Source organism: Schistocerca americana, chromosome 2 (assembly GCF_021461395.2).
Source record: "Schistocerca americana isolate TAMUIC-IGC-003095 chromosome 2, iqSchAmer2.1, whole genome shotgun sequence".
In the NCBI taxonomy this organism is placed as follows: Eukaryota; Metazoa; Arthropoda; class Insecta; order Orthoptera; family Acrididae; genus Schistocerca; species Schistocerca americana.
The window spans coordinates 122,545,677-122,568,637 of NC_060120.1; positions in this window are offsets into that span (position 1 = coordinate 122,545,677).

The window sequence follows — 22,961 nt, forward strand, 5'->3', positions numbered from 1 at the left end:
TTTGCAGGGATCGAATGAAGGGTAGAGCCACGGGTCGTAACACGTCTGAAATGTAACGTCTACTGTCCAAAGTCCCGTCAATGCGAACAAGAGGTGACCGAGACGTGTAACCAATGGCATCCCATACCATCACGCCGGGTGATACGCCAGTATGGCGATGACGAACACATGCTTCCAATGTGCGTTCACCGTGATGTCGCCAAACACGGATGCGACCATCATGATGCTGTAAACAGAACCTGCATTCATCCGAAAAAATGACTTTTTGCCATTCGTGCACCCAGGTTCATCGTTGACTACACCATCGCAGGCGCTCCTGTCTGTGATGCAGCGTCAAGGGTAACCGCAGCCATGGTCTCTGAGCTGATTGTCCATACTGCTGCAAACGTCGTCGAACTGTTCGTGCAGATGGTTGTTGTCTTGCAAACGTCCCCATCTGTTGACCCAGGGATCGAGGCGTGGCTGCACGATCCATTACAGCCATGCGGATAAGATGCCTGTCATCTCGACTGCTAGTGATACGAGGCCGTTGGGATCCAGCACGGCGTTCCGTATTACTTTCCTGAACCCACCGATTCCATATTCTGCTAACAGTCATTGGATATCGACCAACGCGAGCAGCAATGTCGCAATACGATAAACCGCAATCGCCATGCGCTACAATCCGACCTTTATAAAAGTCGGAAACGTGATGGTACGCATTTCTCCTCCTTACACGAGGCATCACAACAACGTTTCACCAGGCAACGCCGGTCAACTGCTGTTTGTGTATGAGAAATCGGTTGGAAACTTTCCTCATGTCAGCACGTTGTAGGTGTCGCCACCGGCGCCAACCTTGTGTGAATGCTCTGAGAAGCTAATCATTTTTATATCACAGCATCTTCCTCCTGTCACTTAAATTTCGCGTCTGTAGCACGTCATCTTGGTGGTGTTGCAATTTTAATGGCCAGTAGTGTATGTATACTATCGCTCAAAACATTAGTGATTTTGAGGAATAAATGCAAATTGGAACCAGAAGTGTTAGAAATACTCATAATCCAGATTTTGAATAATCTTTGATTGAAACTAAATACATGCAGTCAAATTGTACTCTCCTCAAAGTAACCACCTTTGGCTTTCATCACTGCTCTGAATGCGCGAGACATTCTTGCTGTCAGCTTCACTATGATTTCCTCGGTGAAATGCCACCATTCCTCTTGTAGTTTGGTCCAGAGGTGATTAGCGTTGATAATAGGCCTTGATTTAACTGCTCTATCAAAGTGGTCCCAAAGCAGTTCAGTAGGATTACAATCAAGGGATTGGGGCGGCCAGATCACTTTGTCAGTTCCTTCTTTTTTTCTAAATTTGTCAAATTCGGTTTACACAGTTTTGAAGTGTGTTTAGGGTCGTTATCTTCCTGTAGGACGAATCCCTTGGCAATCAAAGGTCTTCCACACAGCTTTGCATCATACTGTAGAATGCCATGTAATCCTCTTTCATCATTGTTCCGTTTTTTTGTACAAGAACACCAGTCTTATCGGCGCCAAAACATCCCCAGACCATGAGGGAACCCCTTTCATGCTCTAATGTTGGAGATACACAGTGGTGTAACATTTGTTCACCTGGCAACCGGCGAACAAACTTGTATCTCCTTGTGCTAGAGACCTCAAATTCTGATTCGTCAGTGAAAATTACCTTTTTCCATTGATTTCTGGCTAACTTTCATGTTGTCTTGCCCAGTGTAGCCTTTTACGCCTATTAACAGCCGTCAGTAATGGTTTCTTAACCGGCCCACGCCGTTTAAGGTTCACTGTCTGAAGACGTCTTTTCGAAATTCTTACACTCACCGGCTTTTCCCAAATATGGTTGAGTTCTGCTGCTAAAACTGGCGCTGTTTTGAAGCGATCACGTTTAGTTGTGACTAATATACATTTGTCATCACTTTTTTATGCGGCTTTTGGCCTACCCTTTGGAGGTCGGTTCATATTCTGACCAATATCCGCATGCCTCTGCAATGTGACACATTCCAAGGAAATATGTTTTTCCCGTCCTATTTGTCGTATACGACAGGATGCACGTAAAGACACAACTGCTGAACGTTTTTTGTAGGACGCTCCTTTCCTCGTTCCATTATCGATGTTTACACTGAGCCCTCACTGAAGATCACTCTTTGATATCTAGTGCGTAACTACACATGCCCCTTTCTTGCCTGTAACTATGTTTACAGACTTGTTGACGTCCTATGAACGCCATCTAATGAGGAAAGATTATATTACGCCACTACAATACAAAATTAGCGACGTGCAATGTTTTAACCTGAACAGCACAACAACGGAAAGTTATGTTTTGAACGATTTCATTTTTAAAAACACGAAACACAACTCTTAAATGTTATATTGAGCATGACGCTGGGAAACAAAATAGCTAACTCGTATTTGAATGTAGTTCAAATGGCTCTGAGCACTATGGGAGTTAACATCAGAGGTCATCAGTCGCCTTGAACTTAGAACTACTTAAACCTAACTTACCTAAGGACAGCACACACATCCATGCCTGAGGCAGGATTCGAACCTGCGACCGTAGCAAGGAGAAACTCGGCAGATGGTGCACTGAAAACATCAACATGTGAAATTTTAGTTTTCACCTTAAAAAAAAAAGAACTGCGTAGTTAAATTTTGGTTTGTTTGTAGATACGTGTCTGCGGGCCTCAGTCACAACGGAAGAGCCGTGACACCCTTGAGCACGCCCCTATGGAGCCAAAACAAACGTGGAGAAGCCTGTCGATACAGTGGTGATGCGCGTGCCAGTTTTGTCGTCGTTCATGTCAAGCCATGTGAAGCTTACGTTTCAGCAAGATAATGTATGTCTGCACAGGGTGAGAGTTTCTACTGCTTGTGTTTATGCTTGCCAATCCCTACCTTGGCCAACAAGGTCGCCGGATCTCTCCTCAAGTGAGAACGTTTGGACCATTATGGGCAGTACCCTCCAACCATCTTGGGATCGTCAAAATTTTGACGATTTAATGCGACAGTTGGACAGAATTTGCCACGTTATACCTCAGGAGGATATCCAACAACTCTTGCAATGAATGCCAAGCCGAACAACTACTTGCATAGGGGCCAGAGGTGATTCGCACGTAATTGGCCTGCTCAGTTTTCGAAAATCTTTCTCTCGAATAAATCACCAGTTTTTCTGAAATTGTAATCACTAGTTTGTCTGCATATGTACATTACATTTACCGATTTTCGGCCCATTCGGGTGATATTTTTGAGGTGCGTTTTTTCTTTTCTTACAGTGTATGTCGTAAGGTGAATCTCAGAGTAGTTCAGTTTGTTATCGATGTTTAACTGTTCGTGTGCCATGTTTTTTAAGATGGAGATCAGGGACCAGCCTAGCATTTCCCAAAATGAGCGTGTAAAACTGCCTAAAATGCACAATCAGGCTGTCCAGTGTTGCCAACCTATGGCCGTTAATCCGACGCAGGCTGTCTCGCCTCCCTACCACACAAGCTAGGGCACTGCATGTTAAGATATACACTACTGATCATTAAAATTACTACACCACGAAGATGACGTGCTACAGACGCGAAATTTAACCGACAGGAAGAAGATGCTGTGATATGCAAATCATTAGCTTTTCAGAGCATTCACACAAGGTTGGCGCCGGTGGCAACACCTACAACATGCTGACATGAGGAAAGTTTCCAACTAATTTCTCATACACAAACAGCAGTAGACCGGTGTTGCCTTGTGAAACGTTGATGTGATGCCTCGTGTAAGGAGAAGAAATGCGTAGCATCAGGCTTCCGACTTTGATAAAGGTCGGATTGCAGCCTATCACGATTGCGGTTTATCGTATCGCGACATTGCTGCGTCGAGATCCAATGACTGTTAGCAGAATATGGAATCGGAGGGTTCGGGAGGGTAATACGGAACGCCGTGCTGGATCCCAACGGCCTCGTATCACTAGCAGCCGAGATGACAGGCATCTTATCCGCATCGTTGTAACGGATCGTGCAGCCACGTCTCGATCCCTCAGTCAGCAGATGGGGACGTTTGCAAGACAACAGTCATCTGCACGAACAGTTCGACGACGTTTGCAGCAGTATGGACTATCAGCTCGGAGACCATGGCTGCGGCTACCCTTGACGCTGCATCACAGACAGGAGCGCCTGCGATGGTGTACTCAACGACGAACCTGGGTGCACGAATGGCGAAACGTCATTTTTTCGGATGAATCCAGGTTCTGTTTACAGCATCATAATGGTCGCATCCGTGTTTGGCGACATCGCGGTGAACGCACATTTGAAGCGTGTATTCGTCATCGCCATACTGGCGTATCACCCGGTATGATGGTATGGAGTGCCATTGGTTACACGTCTCGGTCACCTCTTGCTCGCATTGACGGCACTTTGAACAGTGGACGTTACATTTCAGATGTGTTACGACCCGTGGCTCTACCCTTCATTCGATCCCTGCGAAATCCTACATTTCAGCAGGATAAAGCACGACCGCATGTCGTAGGTCCTGTACGGGTCCTTCTGAGTACAGAAAATGTTCGACTGCTGCCCTGGCCAGCACATTCTCCAGATCTCTCACCAATTGAAAACGTCTGGTCAATGGTGGCCTAGCAACTGGCTCGTCACAATACACCAGTCACTACTCTTGGTGAACTGTGGTATCGTGTTGAAGCTGCATGGGCAGCTGTACCGGTACACGCCATCCAAGCTCTGTTTGACTCAATGCCCAGGCGTATCAAGGCCGTTATTACGGCCAGATATGGTTGTTCGGGGTACTGATTTCTCAGGATATATGCACCCAAATTGCGTGAAAATGTAATCACATGCCAGTTCTAGTATAAAATATTTGTCGAATGAATATCAGTTTATCATCTGCATTTCTTCTTGGTGTAGCGATTTTAATGGCCAGTAGTGCACTAGCAGGTGCACCAGGACTTACTACTAGAAATTATCTTCTTTTCCAAAAGATTAGTATCAACATTTTTTATGCAGAAATACCTCCAAAGAATTGGACGATATTCGTATTTGATTTTTCGTCGCATTTAGGGTCGCATAAATTTGGATGCTGTGGTCGGAATCACATGGATAAGTTAATGCAGTGTAGATCAGGATTCGACTTCAGTCCCTTTACCGATCTGCACAGTGTGCAGTAAAGAAGCGTAAGTGCTCTTTCAGTGCAGTGAAGTAACAGCTGTGAAAGAAGGGTTGCGTGCCGTCTGGCTAGGAGGCGCTCACCCAGAAGCCTGCGGCCCGCTAGCCAGCCAGCCAGGCACCCTTTAATTATCTCATTGTGCGCCGCCCGCCGTCGTTTAGCGGAAGAACAATTATCCGATACTCCCGGCGCAGGACGGCGCAATTAAGCCCTCCAGAAAATACATCAGGCGCGTTACGCTAAACAGTAATGAAGGAGCTCTCCGCCTTCATTTCTCTGATAGCTGCCGTATCTTTCGGGCTAATGCGGGTTTTCTCTTCTCATTATCGCCGGGATTGGACATAATTTTGTCGGGTGATGCTACGCTAATGGCTGCGAACGCGAGGGGTTTGTTAAATGTGACCGTGTGGAAACAGAAAACAGTCGATTTAGGGCGTGTGCTTCTTTTAGGAAATGTACTTCACAGAAGCGAAGATTGAGTCTGCTCCTACGGGAACTTTTGCCGTCTGAGGGGTAGGAGAGATGCGAGGGAGTAAGTTCCGCCTCCTTCACACAGGGCTGTCTGTCTACAACCGTGTTCTGTGTTTCAGAAAAAAGCAAAACTGACACGCTGTCATAAGGACCACCGGTCCTATCTGGTGTTATGAGAGTCGTAGTCAAATCCTATAACGGACGGGGATTAATCTCTTCGCTTATTCCAAAATAAGAAAAGAAAACAGCGAACAACCACAACCCAGAGCAATCTGGAGTGTACAAATCATTAACAGCTACTGCGCTAATGCTTGCTGACGCTGGCAGTGTCGTAAACGCGGTAGTCCAGGACCAACCTGTACCGACATCTTCTGCAAAAATGGTTTAAAACACCTCCCCCAACTTAAAACTGTCACGTTAAAGTGTTTGAATAATACCATGCTCTCAGATTCCTTCCCCATCGTTGTCCCATGCGATTTACTCATCCGTCGTTAATGACGTACATGTCTCCTGGACATGAAACTCTAGCCTATTTAATTCCTAAATCAGCACAGTAAATGATGACTAACTTAAACCCTCAGCCGCCGACAGGTGTTGTTGATATACCTCGATTTGGACAGCTGAAAATGTGTGCTCCGACCGGGACTCGAACACGGGATCGCCTGCTTACAGTGCAGACACTCTATCCATATGAGTCACCGAGGACACAGACGAACAGAGCGACTCCAGGGACTTATCCCTTGCACGGTTCCCGTGAGACACATTCCCAACTGTCCACAATTCCACATATGTAATGTACCTTATAGACTTTTGCCCATCCACTCATTACTCGCGCACGCTTTGGCGAATCCCGTAAGAGTTTGGGCAACCTCTGCGCATTCGCACAGACGAAGGTCAATGGCTGGGTAGCCTTTAACTATATATATGAAGACAGTAACTGTTCTTGAAAGAAAGAAGATGGATAGAGCGTCTGCCATGTATGCAGGAGATCCCGGGTTCGAGTCCCGGTCGGGGCAGACATTTTCAGCTGTCCACATCGAGGTATATCAACAACACCTGTCGGCAGCTGAGGGTTTAAGTTTGTCATCATTTATTTCAGGGAAAAGCTGCACGGTCATCAACAGTATCTGTATTGATGTATTACTGCACCTCTCTTCATAAATATGCACCAACATTTTTTTAATTTTATTTTTTACTGCCATACAAAATGTGAAAGTAATAAAATTTTGTTTCGCTAATAGAACTACTACCAGGTGCTATGCATCTTGATTATAGAATCATTGCCGGCTGGGTGGCCGAGCAGTTCTAGGCGCTACAGTCTAGAACCGCGCGAGCGCTACGGTCGCAGGTTCGAATCCTGCCTCGGGCGTGGACGTCTGTGATGTCCTTAGGTTAGTTATGTTTAAGTAGTTCTAAGTTCTAGGGGACTGATGACCTCAGCAGTTAAGTCCCATAGTGCTCAGAGCCATTTGAACCAATTTTTATTGAATCATTATCTAGCAGCATATTCAATATTACTCCAGACACTAAATATTCGCTATTCACTGATGTAGGCTTCATTCACATAGTAAGGAAATAATCACTGATTGTGATAAATGTGTCTTTCCACCGTAAAACTGAAATAAAATTTTCTCAGTAATGCCTACTTCAGGCGAATATTCACAGAAACAGACCAGGTGGCCGAGGTGCTCTTGCTATTATTGCTCGGAAGAGTAACGCAACCATTACTAAATGTTCTGATCATCGCTCGCATTACCAGCAAGTGGAACTCGGAACTGCCCATCCTCGCTGTCTCCAAGTTAATATTAAAATATGAATATAGCTACATTAAAAAGTAAAATGCATTCTATTTTAAACTTAAGAGATGTAGAAATCAGCATAGGCCAAATTTCACGAGTGGTAACGTGTTTTCCTACTATGCAGAGAGTCCGGATTCGATTCCCGGCCGGGTTGGAGATTTTCTTCGCTCGTGGACTGGGTGTTGTGTTGTTCTCATCATCATTTCATCATCACCGAACGCCCAAGTTACCTAATTTGGCGTCACCTGGAATAAGACTTGCAACCCGGCGACCGAACTTCCTCCCAGGACGGGGCCTCCTGGCCGTCGCTGCCACACGATCATTTTATTCTGATGACCGACCCAGATATCTTATTCAGGTGCTGCAATTTCTGCTTTTATGCGTACTCGCTGTCTGGACTCCAACTAGACTATGAACTGTTGTTAATCTGACGCCGCTATTTATGGGGACTCCCAATGCCTGCTAGACCTTTTGTTCCTTTTTTTTTTTGTTCTTCAGAGCTCATGTTGAAATTCTCTTAAGTGTAGGGACATAAATTTTTCGAAGTTAAGATGGCTGTCACTGGATCTGTGGGTGAGGGAGAATTTGTGTACATAAGGAGCTGATGGTTTCGACTATAAGCACATATCTCCATTTTCAAATTTCAGGTATTTCGCAATTCTAGAAAAGATACACATCCATGAGTTAGACTGAGAAGTTTGATCACTCGCTACCACCAACATGGCTAATTGGCCACAAACCAGAGTTCATGTCTGAACATCTTGAAGGGGAGCCTGCCATCTGACTGCATCCTATAGCTTGTAAATGTCAAACAAGTGGGATTTTTGTCACATTTTCCTGTTTGCCTATTGCTCACAAGCAACACAAATCTGTGCCAAGCGTAACATAATTATATTCCGAAGCTTCAAGGAATCTCAGTTTCCAATATCATGCATTATTTTGAGCACATAGTTCGAAAGAATCAATTTGTATGCAATCCCAAGACCACTGCAGAGCCCATTTGGGCTTGTCTAACTAAATTGTCTGTGTCACCGAGAAACATTGTTCTAATGGGACGTTGCAAGCATGACACTGAAACGTTTCAAAGTCTCCTTCAAGAACTGAAATTTGACTATAGTGACCACTCACCAAGGAACAACAATCAGAAGACTAATAGGCAAGGATTCCAACTTCAGACCTATCTGCCAAATAACTAACATTCCTGGGGCATTTTATCAACCGGAGCAGATAAAGAGATTAGATTGGAGAACTGGCGCTTGGTATCTGAGTGCCAATAATAATAACAATAATAACAATCACAATGACGATGGGAACATATTCAGCCCAAAACACCATAATTAGTTTTGTATCCAAGGGCCTGAGTGTCCGCAGAAAGAACATGTCAGAGATACTCAGGCTCCAGTGACAGCTATGACTGATGCCCTTGCAGGTTGCGGCCGCCTCAGCAAGCACATGAGGTGGCTTCACCCTCTGACACCTGTTCAGCCACATACCACAGTCTGGCAACTGTGGCCAGTGCCTCACTAGTCACTGAAGCCTTATGTACACGTAATTGGATATCAGAACATTTCAGTCTTGCCTGATTAACGTTTTATGATTTGGATTTTTCCCTGGCTTGAGGTATATGCTTAGACGACTCGGTTGTGCCCTGGACTTAGGTTGCTTGTTAATTCACTTCTCGATCTCGGTCATCAGTCACCACCACACCGCCTGTATTATTCTGCTGATCTTCTCATTATCACTAGTTAGATAATCATTAACTGTCTTTCTGACTACGCAGATTAGTATAGAAAAGTCAGGGAAACTTTTTCTTACAGTGAGGAGTAGAGACGGTCAAGATCACGTATGTGGACCCCAAATTATCAGAGAGGAGTCAGTCCCCTGCAGCAGTGACTGTTACAGGAGGAGATCGAGACCAGCCTGGCCGATTCTGCCAGTACAGAGGATGATAGTTAACAGAGACAATCTGCAGAAGCGTATGCAAGTTTGAAGAAAAATTCAGTTGCATTTCCTTTGCCAGCGACACAAGTTAGCTGTCCCACTGCTTGTGATGGATACAGTTCTAGGGATAGATTTTTTACGTGAGCAGAAGGCTGTGTTGAATTTTGGTGATGCAGAGATAGAATCGAAGTGAATGATGTATCCATGTGGTTAAAGTTTGAGAATTGGATTTTGAAATAAGTTTCCTGAGATTTCTCACCCATCCTTGTCGTATTCACAGCTAAAGTTTTCGGTAATGGTTGCTGCCATTGAAAAGTCATGATGTGAGCACGTAGAATCTGGTGATGTGCTGAAAACGATACAGGACAAAGTTGGTGAGAGTGAGGATTCCCCTGATGCAGACAGGCAGGAACTGATCGAGATTTTGTGGTCTCCATTTAGACTTTTTGATAACATGCCAGAGACAATCAAAAACGTCTGACGTGAAATGAAAGTAATGGAATCCAGAAATTCTTTATCAGATCTTATTCTTTTCCGTTGGCATACACCTATTCCAAGAAACAGAAAAAGATAGTGCAGTAATTCAGAAAACGGTAGCGTTTACTCATAGAATGTTATCAATGTGTGAACACAATGACTCCATCATGGAGCTGGAACCCTTTCCAATATTTTGGGCCTTCCTTGAATTTGTTTTTTACTTATTTGGAAGGAATGTGAGAGTGCAAACTGATAATCACGCCATCCTGTTTCACATGGCTGTCGAGTTAACCCATGGCGGCTTAATGCACTGGACTCTGTATATGCAGTCCATTTTTACTACTGTATATGTTCCTGAGGCTCAGAACATCATTCATGATATCTTGTTGGTTTAATAAGAGGAATTGAAGAAGGCTGCTACGAGAATAATTTCAATCTTTTGTATCATAAGAAGATTGCATTTGAGAACTTTGTTTCTTCTTCTCTTATGGATATTTCAAAAAACAGGATGATGATCCTGTTTGGCTGGAAGTTAAGGAGCAAAAAGAATCCAGCTGAGAATTCGTTGAATGGCTTCTGTGTTCATACTGAGTCAGAAGGCGCAACTTCCCACTTTTCACACATGGCTTCATTGTCTCCTATAGCACCTGTAAAATTGGGAGAGTTAGTGACTGTTGATCTCTTTGGTCCCGTACCAAGGATAAATCGAGGTTTTCTGTTGCCCATGTTATAGTAGAGGTGACTTAAATTTTTTGCACTTACTCTACTACTGGACCTTTCCTATGCGGCATTGTTTGCAGCTTTTGAAAATTTATTTCTTGCATAGAGTCAGTCGTGTGGTGACTGTAATATGTGGTAACGGACCTCAGTTTTGGTCGCCTCACTGGACAAAAACTGCTGCAACCCCCGACCCACCACCTCCCAGAAATTAATATAATTATAAAATTTGCAACAAACAAAAGATGTTATGGTGTTGATGGGGTTTCAAACAGAATTATGACAAGTTGTCCTAACTTCATAAGTTGCACCCTATATATATATAGCTAATGCATCACAGGTATGGAGAATTGTTCCAGGTAGATTAAAATATGCAGCTGTTGAAGATCTTTATCATAAATGTGTCAAGAAATATTTAAAACATTATCATACAATGTCCTTACGGACATCTCTTTCCAAAACATTCGAAAATGTAACTTACGCAAGAGTAGTCTCACATTTATATAGAAACTGTTTACTTAAGACATCATGGAATGATTCCTCGATTTTGAACGCTATTTATACATTCACTCACCAAATATTACAAATCTCAAATAGTACAATATTGCCAGTTGGTACTTTTTATCTTTCCATGGCGTTTGAGCGCGTAGATCATGTTACTCTACCAGAAAAACTTAACTTTCTTGGAATTGATAAATTTAAGCACAACCAGATTGCATCCTACGTAAGAAAGGGAATGTAAAAAGTTATGATGAATACTTCAAACATGTTGGAGGAAGGGAAAATTTTACTGTTCGTTGAGAAATCATGAAGGTAGTCCACAAGATTCCATTTTGGATCGACAGCTACTCCTTGTATAGGTGAATGACGATCCACTTAATATCTATCAAGCAGAATGCGAGAAATGAGAATCATTGAACCCCCCTTATTGCCTATCGTAGTCCCTTATTATCTGTTACGAAACCTGATGGGAGTGTTCGTTTGGTTCTGGATGCAAGGTCAGTTAATAAACTTATTGTACCTCTGAGAACATGTCCAGAAAATTTAGATGAGCAAGTACAGAAGTTTCACAGGGTGAGATATCTCAATAGTATTGATTTAAAAAGTTCTTACTGGCAGTTGAGTCTTACGAATGAATCTAGGAAATATATAGCCTTTATCTTGGAAGAAGGAGCTAACAGTTCTGTGTGCTTCCATTAGATCTCAATGTAATCTCAGGTGTATTCATAACTGCACAGTACCTGCAGCTGAATTACATGATAGCGCTACATTATACACTGACGATATACTGATAGCCACTGATACCTGGAAGGAACATATGGATTTATTAGGAAAGACGCTTCTGAAATTCTCTGTAGCAGGTATAATTACAAACTTAAAGAAATCAAAGTTCGTGAAGGATAAAATAAAGTTTCTTGGGCACATAGCATGTTCTGTAGTAATCGTATCTGATCATGATAAAATCAGTGCCATAGATCTCTTGCCATACTCATGCATTAAAAGGCAACATAAGGCATTTTTTGGTTTGTGTTCATTTTGGTTCAAATGGCTCTGAGCACTATGGGACTTAACATCTATGGTCATCGGTCCCCTAGAACTTAGAACTACTTAAACCTAACTAACCTAAGGACATCACACAACACCCAGCCATCACGAGGCAGAGAAAATCCCTGACCCCGTGTGTTAATTTTTTTGAAGATTCAAACCAAATCAGTTTTTGAATGGTACTGCTTTTTTAAATCTGTTGAAGAAAAAGGCACCACAGGTTTCGACCAATGAATTTAAACAAGGTTTTGAACCTATAATGGGTGCTTTGCTTAACTCAAACATAGTACACCATCCTGACGTGAAAAGGATTTTTGTCTCTACATTGATGTATCGTTTTCTGATCTCAGAAATCGTCTACTTCAAATTTATAATGAAGATCGAAATCAGAATATCTGTGTCATTAGTTTTGTAAGCCCTACACTATCAGAATGTGCCTGTGCATATTCAGCCACAGAACTAGAAACATTTTCAATGGTATGGGCACTTAAAATGTTTGATTATTACATTTTGAGGAAGAAAATTAAAATTTTCTGGAATCATTAAGCATTAAGTGTTTTCGTCATCTAGCAAGTTGCTTCATTCATGCTTAGCATGCTGGTCATCGTTGTTTTTACAAGAATACTGTTATGAGGTCATCCACACTTCTGATAAAGGTAACACTGTGTTCAGTGCTCTGTCACGAGTACTTCTGGGACTGTCCAAATACACAGAACTTATTGAGCTATCTAATAACTACCATATTCTACTCACGAAATACTACCTGTACATGTGCAAAGGCATGGCAGAACCACAGAATGCTCACCCACATTGGTACAGAGTTAAAACATTGCTTACACTAAATTCAACAGGTAAGATAAAACAACATTATACATTGCAAAATGGTGTTCTACTTCACAGGCACGATCCGAGACCTTACGAATCGTGCATTCATATACCAACCACATGGGAGAATGCACTAATCTGGTATATTAATAATGTGTGGGAACATCATGGTTCATCCAGATACTTCAGTAAGATCAACATATACTGCTACTTCCCTAACATGAGGAGATTCATCAAATAGCTCACGAAAACATGTTTTATATTAAAAAAGTTAAAACCGGAAACAGCTGCTGTCACGCAGAATCACACCCCACAATACTATATAGACCGTAGGAAACCATTACAATTGATATCACATGGCCCCTTCCATCAAGCAGGGATGGAGTTAAGTGTGTGCTCATAGTGTATGACATTTTTTCTACGTAAATTAAGTTAATATGCTACATAGTCCACTGCACTTGAACCCATCAAGAGAATAATAAACAGTTACATTCCAACAGATGCTAAAACTGCCGCTCTGTTGTTAGATAAGGCCTCAGATTGTACGTGATGCAAATGGAAAACATTTTTACAAGAAAATAACACTAAATAAACACTTATATCACGCTTTCGTCCTCAAGGAAATCTGACAGAACGTATTTTTCTTGAATTCAACTGGTTTATTAGGACATACACAATAATCAAGCTAGATGGATAGACTATTTAGGCCTTTTTGAGCAAGGGTTGAACAACTTGCCACTATGTAATACACGAATATCACCAGCGAAACTCATCAATAATGAGCGGGGGAGAAACGAGTGGATTAATCCGCTTCCACATACATGCACAAAGACGAGTTGCTGGGAAGAAAGGGTAAGAAGAGTTTTAGTTTCTCTTACTGAACAAGCATGCCTGTTGTGACTGAAGATTACGACGAATGCAGAAGTATCACACTGGAGGATAATTTTTGCTGAAAACTCACCCTAAGTTGTTTCTTCTTAGAAAGAAATTCTGCAGACGTCGTACAGCACACACATACAAATGGTGACCGTTTACAGGAGTCCTATAAGATTATAGGTATTCTGCATAAGAGAATCTATCTTCCAGTGCACCCTAGAACCAGAGGGTTATATGCACATAATGATCTGAAGGAATACTTCACCATGTGAAAAACGAGCTTGTCTGCAGTAAATTATTGATAGTACCTAGTGTAGCTATTACAGATGAGTTGAATGTGAACTGGCATGTGCTAATGGTTATAGAATTGACGGTATTTGAGATAACACTCGTAGCAATTAAGGAGAACTGTAAAATGTTCATATTAAAAACAGATAAACACAGAAGAAAAAAATTTAAAAAAAGTAAAGGATAAAAGAATACTACTCCTACTTACAGATTTTACTGGTTGAGTCCACTATATTGCTGGACATTTCTCTGCCTAGAATATGAAACTTATTAATAGATGTGTATAATTATGTAAGTTGTATTAGTAATATGATTTAAACACAAAAAGTGTTAAGAATATTACTTGGTCAGTACTCAGAAGGACTAAGCCTAAGCAATGTAATGATAATGAGTAATCTTGTTATACAGATCAAGGAACAAAATGAGAAGATTTATTACTTTAAGACAGTTAGATGTAGTGATTAAGAAAATATGGAATGTACCTTTTTTCTAAAATGTTGATATGTTGATGGATAAAATAGACCATTTGTAGTAATAATTGTAATTTATCACCATTACTCGATTTAGCTCTGATTCTCTGAAACATTTACGAAAGGTTAAGTACTGTAAACGAAATAAAGCCTGTATGATTACACAGCTAATTATACAAAGAAAGACTGGAGACACTTGGGTAAGTGTGGCAGAAGGGAGGTGTATTTTGGTCCATAGATACATTGTAACTCAGGGGCAGTCCTCACTTGTATTTATTACAGTATTATTCCGTTTGCGAATAGTCGCCCAAAGCTCTGGGAGGGAACTTATATTGATTAAATGGCTGAGCTCTGTCTGGGTACCATTCCTGAGACAGACGTAGTGCGGGTTGCATAAAACTGATCGGTATCAGCAGGTGAATCAGCCTGTTATGCTTAGGTACTATTGATTGACTTACAGGTGTCACCCATGTACAGTCAACACGACAATTCTCTACAACTTATTGTCTAGCCTCTTGAGTATTCTCCTTCGAAAGACTAATTTCTGGTTTTACAAACTCTACCATGGGTCTGTTCTCAGACTTCAATGTTTCTTTACATTTTCCAAACTCATACCTTGTATCACCTATTAATTCTTTGTGTGTAGCATCTAATTTCCCAAAACTGGCTCACAGAAACGAGTCTGAATGGTCAGACAACCTTGAATAACTAGTTCTAACTTCTGACATAAATTGTCGGTCATTAGCAATCAGAGAATCCAGTTAGTCACATAATTTTCTATTCCTAGCTTTCATTTCTTTGTAAATATGTTCAGCACAGGACAACGTAAACTTAATTCTTCCTCCATTTTGTCTATAGATTGTTGTAACATAGGAGTATCTAAGACTTATCCCAAATCCACTCAGCGAGGCTTTGTAGTGTAACCAGTGTGTGGATCAGCCGGTGGATCCGTGAGTTGAAGCCTGTAGCTGTGACCCCGTGGTTGAACACCTTGAGTGTGACGCTGTCACCCTTGTACGCGACTCTCTCGGTGAGGTTGAGAGTTAGCACTGTGAACCCACCTGGAAGGTACTGGACCCGCCAGGTACAGCGCAAACCGATTCATGCTGCCATAACAAAGCAAATTAGCAGACATACTAACATCTCGTTCTGCGAACACATCATCTATGTTGCTCATACTGTCGTGAAGACGGCGCCACTTAACGTAGGACCTCCATCTAATCAACCAACGTCGCGCTGTCTGCACCGGGCTCGCCAAGTACCACCACTGAAATAATGAGGGATTCGTTGAACCGCATTCCGTCACAAGATGAGTCGATCAGTACTCCCAGCATCGCACATAGATGTTGGAGTCGTCGCCGCCGATCATCCACTCGCCTACTACCAACCTAAACTTTCCCTGAAATCTATGTATTGCTAGTACAATTCTGGAAGATCTTATACTAGAAACAGAAGTATAGCTTCGAATAGTCAAGACTGATGTTGTACAGCATTTATTGTGATGACCTGTTTCAGCAAACTACCTTGCCATGATCATACCTGCGGCAGTACATTCTACTGAATCTTGATCAAATCATATTTTATCTAGTCGTATAGAACGATGCTTCATGAGCATGGGAACAATAGAATATCAGCAAGTTAACCATAGGATAACTATTAAATAAAACAACGTCTATATTCCACTGATAATGCAAGCTCATGTTTGTACATTGGCAGAATGTAGACTGAGATTTTCTTGTAAACATCGTAGACGTTACAATCAGCCACTAGGTGGCATTGCGTGAACTACTACCACAGTGTCACCTAGTGGCTGGCTGTAAAGTCTATGATCTTTACATGAGGATCTCAGTCTATATTCTGCTAACGTACGAGCATGAACTGGTATAATCAGTGCAATATTGACGTTGTTTTATTTAATAGTATTTTGTGCTTGACTTGTTGATATGCTAACGTTTCATGTTCAAGAAGTGTCATTCTATGATATGACTTTATACACTCCTGGAAATGGAAAAAAGAACACATTGACACCGGTGTGTCAGACCCACCATACTTGCTCCGGACACTGCGAGAGGGCTGTACAAGCAATGATCACACGCACGGCACAGCGGACACACCAGGAACCGCGGTGTTGGCCGTCGAATGGCGCTAGCTGCGCAGCATTTGTGCACCGCCGCCGTCAGTGTCAGCCAGTTTGCCGTGGCATACGGAGCTCCATCGCAGTCTTTAACACTGGTAGCATGCCGCGACAGCGTGGACGTGAACCGTATGTGCAGTTGACGGACTTTGAGCGAGGGCGTATAGTGGGCATGCGGGAGGCCGGGTGGACGTACCGCCGAATTGCTCAACACGTGGGGCGTGAGGTCTCCACAGTACATCGATGTTGTCGCCAGTGGTCGGCGGAAGGTGCACGTGCCCGTCGACCTGGGACCGGACCGCAGCGACGCACGGATGCACGCCAAGACCGTAGGATCCTACGCAGTGCCGTAGGGGACCGCACCGCCACTTCCCAGCAAATTAGGGACACTGTTGCTCCTGGGGTATCGGCGAGGACCATTCGCAACCGTCTCCATGAAGCTGGGCTACGGTCCCGCACACCGTTAGGCCGTCTTCCGCTCACGCCCCAACATCGTGCAGCCGGCCTCCAGTGGTGTCGCGACAGGCGTGAATGGAGGGACGAATGGAGACGTGTCGTCTTCAGCGATGAGAGTCGCTTCTGCCTTGGTGCCAATGATGGTCGTATGCGTGTTTGGCGCCGTGCAGGTGAGCGCCACAATCAGGACTGCATAAGACCGAGGCACACAGGGCCAACAACCGGCATCATGGTGTGGGGAGCGATCTCCTACACTGGCCGTACACCACTGGTGATCGTCGAGGGGACACTGAATAGTGCACGGTACATCCAAACCGTCATCGAACCCATCGTTCTGCCATTCCTAGACCGGCAAGGGAACTTGCTGTTCCAACAGGACAATGCACGTCCGCATGTATCCCGTGCCACCCAACGTGCTCTAGAAGGTGTAAGTCAACTACCCTGGCCAGCAAGATCTCCGGATCTGTCCCCCATTGAGCATGTTTGGGACTGTATGAAGCGTCGTCTCACGCGGTCTGCACGTCCAGCACGAACGCTGGTCCAACTGAGACGCCAGGTGGAAATGGCATGGCAAGCCGTTCCACAGGACTACATCCAGCATCTCTACGATCGTCTCCATGGGAGAATAGCAGCCTGCATTGCTGCGAAAGGTGGATATACACTGTACTAGTGCCGACATTGTGCATGCTCTGTTGCCTGTGTCTATGTGCCTGTGGTTCTGTCAGTGGGATCATGTGATGTATCTGACCCCAGGAATGTGTCAATAAAGTTTCCCCTTCCTGGGACAATTAATTCACGGTGTTCTTATTTCAATTTCCAGGAGTGTATAATATGAATTTGACCAAAATTCAGTGAAATGTACTGATGGTGGCCATTAAAATAAATACTTTACAATAGCAATTTTGGCTGTCTGAAATTATGCTTCTGTTTCTACTCTAATCTAGACCGTCCCCTAACTTGATAACGTCAAGCATATACACTCCTGGAAATTGAAATAAGAACACCGTGAATTCATTGTCCCAGGAAGGGGAAACTTTATTGACACATTCCTGGGGTCAGATACATCACATGATCACACTGACAGAACCACAGGCACATAGACACAGGCAACAGAGCATGCACAATGTCGGCACTAGTACAGTGTATATCCACCTTTCGCAGCAATGCAGGCTGCTATACTCCCATGGAGACGATCGTAGAGATGCTGGATGTAGTCCTGTGGAATGGCTTGCCATGCCATTTCCACCTGGCGCCTCAGTTGGACCAGCGTTCGTGCTGGACGTGCAGACCGCGTGAGACGACGCTTCATCCAGTCCCAAACATGCTCAATGGGGGACAGATCCGGAGATCTTGCTGGCCAGGGTAGTTGACTTACACCTTCTAGAGCACGTTGGGTGGCACGGGATACATGCGGACGTGCATTGTCCTGTTGGAACAGCAAGTTCCCTTGCCGGTCTAGGAATGGTAGAACGATGGGTTCGATGACGGTTTGGATGTACCGTGCACTATTCAGTGTCCCCTCGACGATCACCAGTGGTGTACGGCCAGTGTAGGAGATCGCTCCCCACACCATGATGTCAGGTGTTGGCCCTGTGTGCCTCGGTCGTATGCAGTCCTGATTGTGGCGCTCACCTGCACGGCGCCAAACACGCATACGACCATCATTGGCACCAAGGCAGAAGCGACTCTCATCGCTGAAGACGACACGTCTCCATTCGTCCCTCCATTCACGCCTGTCGCGACACCACTGGAGGCGGGCTGCACGGTGTTGGGGCGTGAGCGGAAGACGGCCTAACGGTGTGCGGGACCGTAGCCCAGCTTCATGGAGACGGTTGCGAATGGTCCTCGCCGATACCCCAGGAGCAACAGTGTCCCTAATTTGCTGGGAAGTGGCGGTGCGGTCCCCTACGGCACTGCGTAGGATCCTACGGTCTTGGTGTGCATCCGTGCGTCGCTGCGGTCCGGTCCCAGGTCGACGGGCACGTGCACCTTCCGCCGACCACTGGCGACAACATCGATGTACTGTGGAGACCTCACGCCCCACGTGTTGAGCAATTCGGCGGTACGTCCACCCGGCCTCCCGCATGCCCACTATACGCCCTCGCTCAAAGTCCGTCAACTGCACATACGGTTCACGTCCACGCTGTCGCGGCATGCTACCAGTGTTAAAGACTGCGATGGTGCTCCGTATGCCACGGCAAACTGGCTGACACTGACGGCGGCGGTGCACAAATGCTGCGCAGCTAGCGCCATTCGACGGCCAACACCGCGGTTCCTGGTGTGTCCGCTGTGCCGTGCGTGTGATCATTGCTTGTACAGCCCTCTCGCAGTGTCCGGAGCAAGTATGGTGGGTCTGACACACCGGTGTCAATGTGTTCTTTTTTCCATTTCCAGGAGTGTATAATGTTCTTATAATGTCTATCTTCACGTATTCCCAATCACGGTGACACAAATATTCTTAAGTCCAGACCAAGTAAGATAACCCACATTGGGGCTTAAAGTAAATTCGAAGTGAATGCGCAATGGTAAATTAAAACGATAACCCTGTCTAAAATGTTCTGCATCTAACTTCGCTTAATTAAAGTATGTTTCTAGATGCGTAACGCAAAAGTTTCTAGTTCCCTAAGAACTTCTATAGTTTCCAAGAATTAAATGTTTTCCATTAATTGTAATTATTTGCCACACAATGACTAAATGAAACTATTCAGTCCTAATATTCAGTCAGTAGTCACTGCAAAATACTATCACTTCAGTAAATTCCACTTTCAAATCACAATGATCATAAATACTCTGACGAGTTCCTGTAAGTATTGTAAAAACACACATACAGGAAATGCGCCGTATTTCTCTGACTGTCCTTCTAGTAATTCAAATAGTTCAAATCCAATATCAATTCATTAAAAAATTGACTTGACGTAAAATATAGTATTACGTCAGTCAATTACAAATGTGTGAGTAGCACTGGCGTGTAACAGTATTATCATTTCCGTGTTCTGCAGCAGTGGGGTCCCGACGTTCTTCGACTGCCGGTGTATTGCTGCCCTGTTTCTTTCTTCACGTAACCGGGTGCCAGGAAATTCCATCTTTCCTAGTACCTCCGGATACTAGGTGCCGTCGTTACAATAAATAGCTCCTGCAACATATTTTTACAAATATGTCATTTACTCCATTTGTAGTTTCACTTGGCTTCTCAGCAATATCGATCGATAAAATCTCCTATCTTCGTGCTGTACACGAGTATTAAAATTACACACTGAAAGTCTTCATAGTCGAAGTTTCACAGTATATATAAGAAATGAATATTTTACCACGGTGGATGGAAGATCATTTGTATGTGTTAGAAAAATACAAACCTGAAGCCGTTCTAATTTGACAGTGCCCCAGTGGGGTGCTGTCATTCTGACCCTCATCTCATTAACATGTTATTTCGCCACTTACACAATAAAAAAGAAAGTTCTGGAATCGTTTACCATAGGCAATGAATGAGTATTTGTGTGTAGCGAAAGCGGACTAGTTCAAGAACAGAACAAAGAGATGATGCATAAATTGTAGCAACACTGTCAGCTATAAACTATGTGTTACTCATATTATTTTACGTTACATTCTGTCATTAACATTGCACAATAAATTTCTTAGTCATTTATCATGTCTTATAGATCACCTTCTGGTGGTCTATAACTCAATGATCCCTTCTGAATCCATTCATTATTTACAAAACGCTCAAAACACTATATTGACCTTATTCCAGGAAAGTATCTTCGGACGCCTGGACGACATATTTTTGATAGTGTACAAAACAGAAAACGGTTCCCCGAAATTCAAGTAACTGGTAAGAAGGGGATATAATAGCCAGTTACGTGGTCAGTAGGGGTACAAGTAAGTGTAAGTGTAAGCGACTATTCAGTCAATGAATTTGTAGAAATTTTCTATTTTGTAACTGCTCTGTTTGTGAGTGATTGCATTTCACTACGCTTATGTAACAAACGCTATTCTCATTATAACCGTGCCCACATACATATGAGAATCACGATAGGGTTTCACGTTGATTTCTAACATACATTCTCCTGTAAGGATACACAACTTGTTATGTCCAAGAAGACTTTTATGTATTCATAAACATACAGAAAATATTGAAATACAAAGAGTGGTAGCTCTTACTTCAACGAAATATTAGTCACACGCTTCATCAGTATTCGAACATAAAACACACAATCTTAATAAACAGTACTTTCCGCAAACGTATCGAAACCTGACATTTTCTAGCCTTACCAATTAATACCATTGAAGCCATACCATCCTTCGACACAATATTTCCCTCTCATATATCTACATGGTTATAAGAACTTCATTTATGAAACATTGATCTTCCAGGAAGTCGTTACTACAGTTTTGTTTTAGGAAGAGAAGAACTTAACATTTTCTGTTTCGTGCACCAGATTGATATTTTCTATTAAACATGCTGGATCGTATTACTATATTTTTATTGGATACCATTTCTTCATAGTATCTGTGTCGTCTTCAAAAAACTTAGTGGTTCAGGTGTTAATAATGCATAATTTTTTTTAAAAGTTAGCAGAGCACACAACATATTAAACTTTTCTGTTTCCTATACTATAGATTAAACAAACAAAAAAAGAATAAACTGAATGCCTTTAAATACTTCTACGGTACGCGGAAGCAAACTTTCATAAGAAAAGATGACAAAGAAAACCAATTGCAATTTTACAAAGTAATGTCATTGTTAGCTTTTCGAGGGGGCTGTGTGAACTAGGTTTTAAGTAAGCAAGACAATCACAGAGTAGCAACTAATATGAGATTTTAGAGATGTATAATGGGATAGAAAAAGAAACAAAGACATTCGGTTCGGAATTAATAATTCGGAATGCAATGGAAATAATAAAACAAAACCACGAAATATGGAAAGAACAAGTTGATAATATGGGAAACACGAAATCTCCGCCACACACCGTTGGGTGGCTTGCGGAGTATAAATGTAGATGTAGATGTAGATGAATCTCTAAAACGGTAAATAAACATATACTAAAAGGGAAACGAGCTTTGGGAAGCCCTAACCCCTAATGTAAATGAGGATGATGAACAATAGCGAGCCTATATCTGACCCAGCATCTCTCACGATTCTATTACGTTTTCATAACATTGTAGACTGCAACAAATAAACTTACGAGTTTCAGAAATGCTTCGTGACAATAAAACGAAACACATATGAACGGATTTTAGTCATCTGCACAGTTGACACCACTGTAATTTTATACGATAACGAGCAGCCAATTTTTCGTCAAATTATCAATGCGCTATTCGTTATTGGTTTCAGTCATGAGGTCATTATCGGGTGCTAGAATAAATTTCAAGTACAAGTTGCAAAATATTTATCGGGGTGTTGCGAAAATAGTTTTAAATACCATATACAGAAATTAATAGCAATGGCCTATAGACACATGCGGAAAGTGTGCATGCTCGGGAATAAAGTGAAATATGTGAATAATTCAGTGTATTTTTTATATCCCATGCTTTAGACGTCTAATAATATTGCTGTTATGAAAATACTTCTAAACTACCGTTAGACACTTGGTACAAATGTTTTGGGGGTCAAGTAACAACCATTTATATTTGCAAATTTATTTAAAATCCGAAAATCCAGTGTTTAGTACTTCTTGCATATGATATTTTCTACACTGGTTTGTCGAGCCATTTCAGTAACTTAGAGGATATCAAGCTTCTTTGGAAAATAAAGCAGCTGTTAGTTGGCTGCCAAGTTTCATACACTACTGAAGGATTGTAATGTAGAAATTAG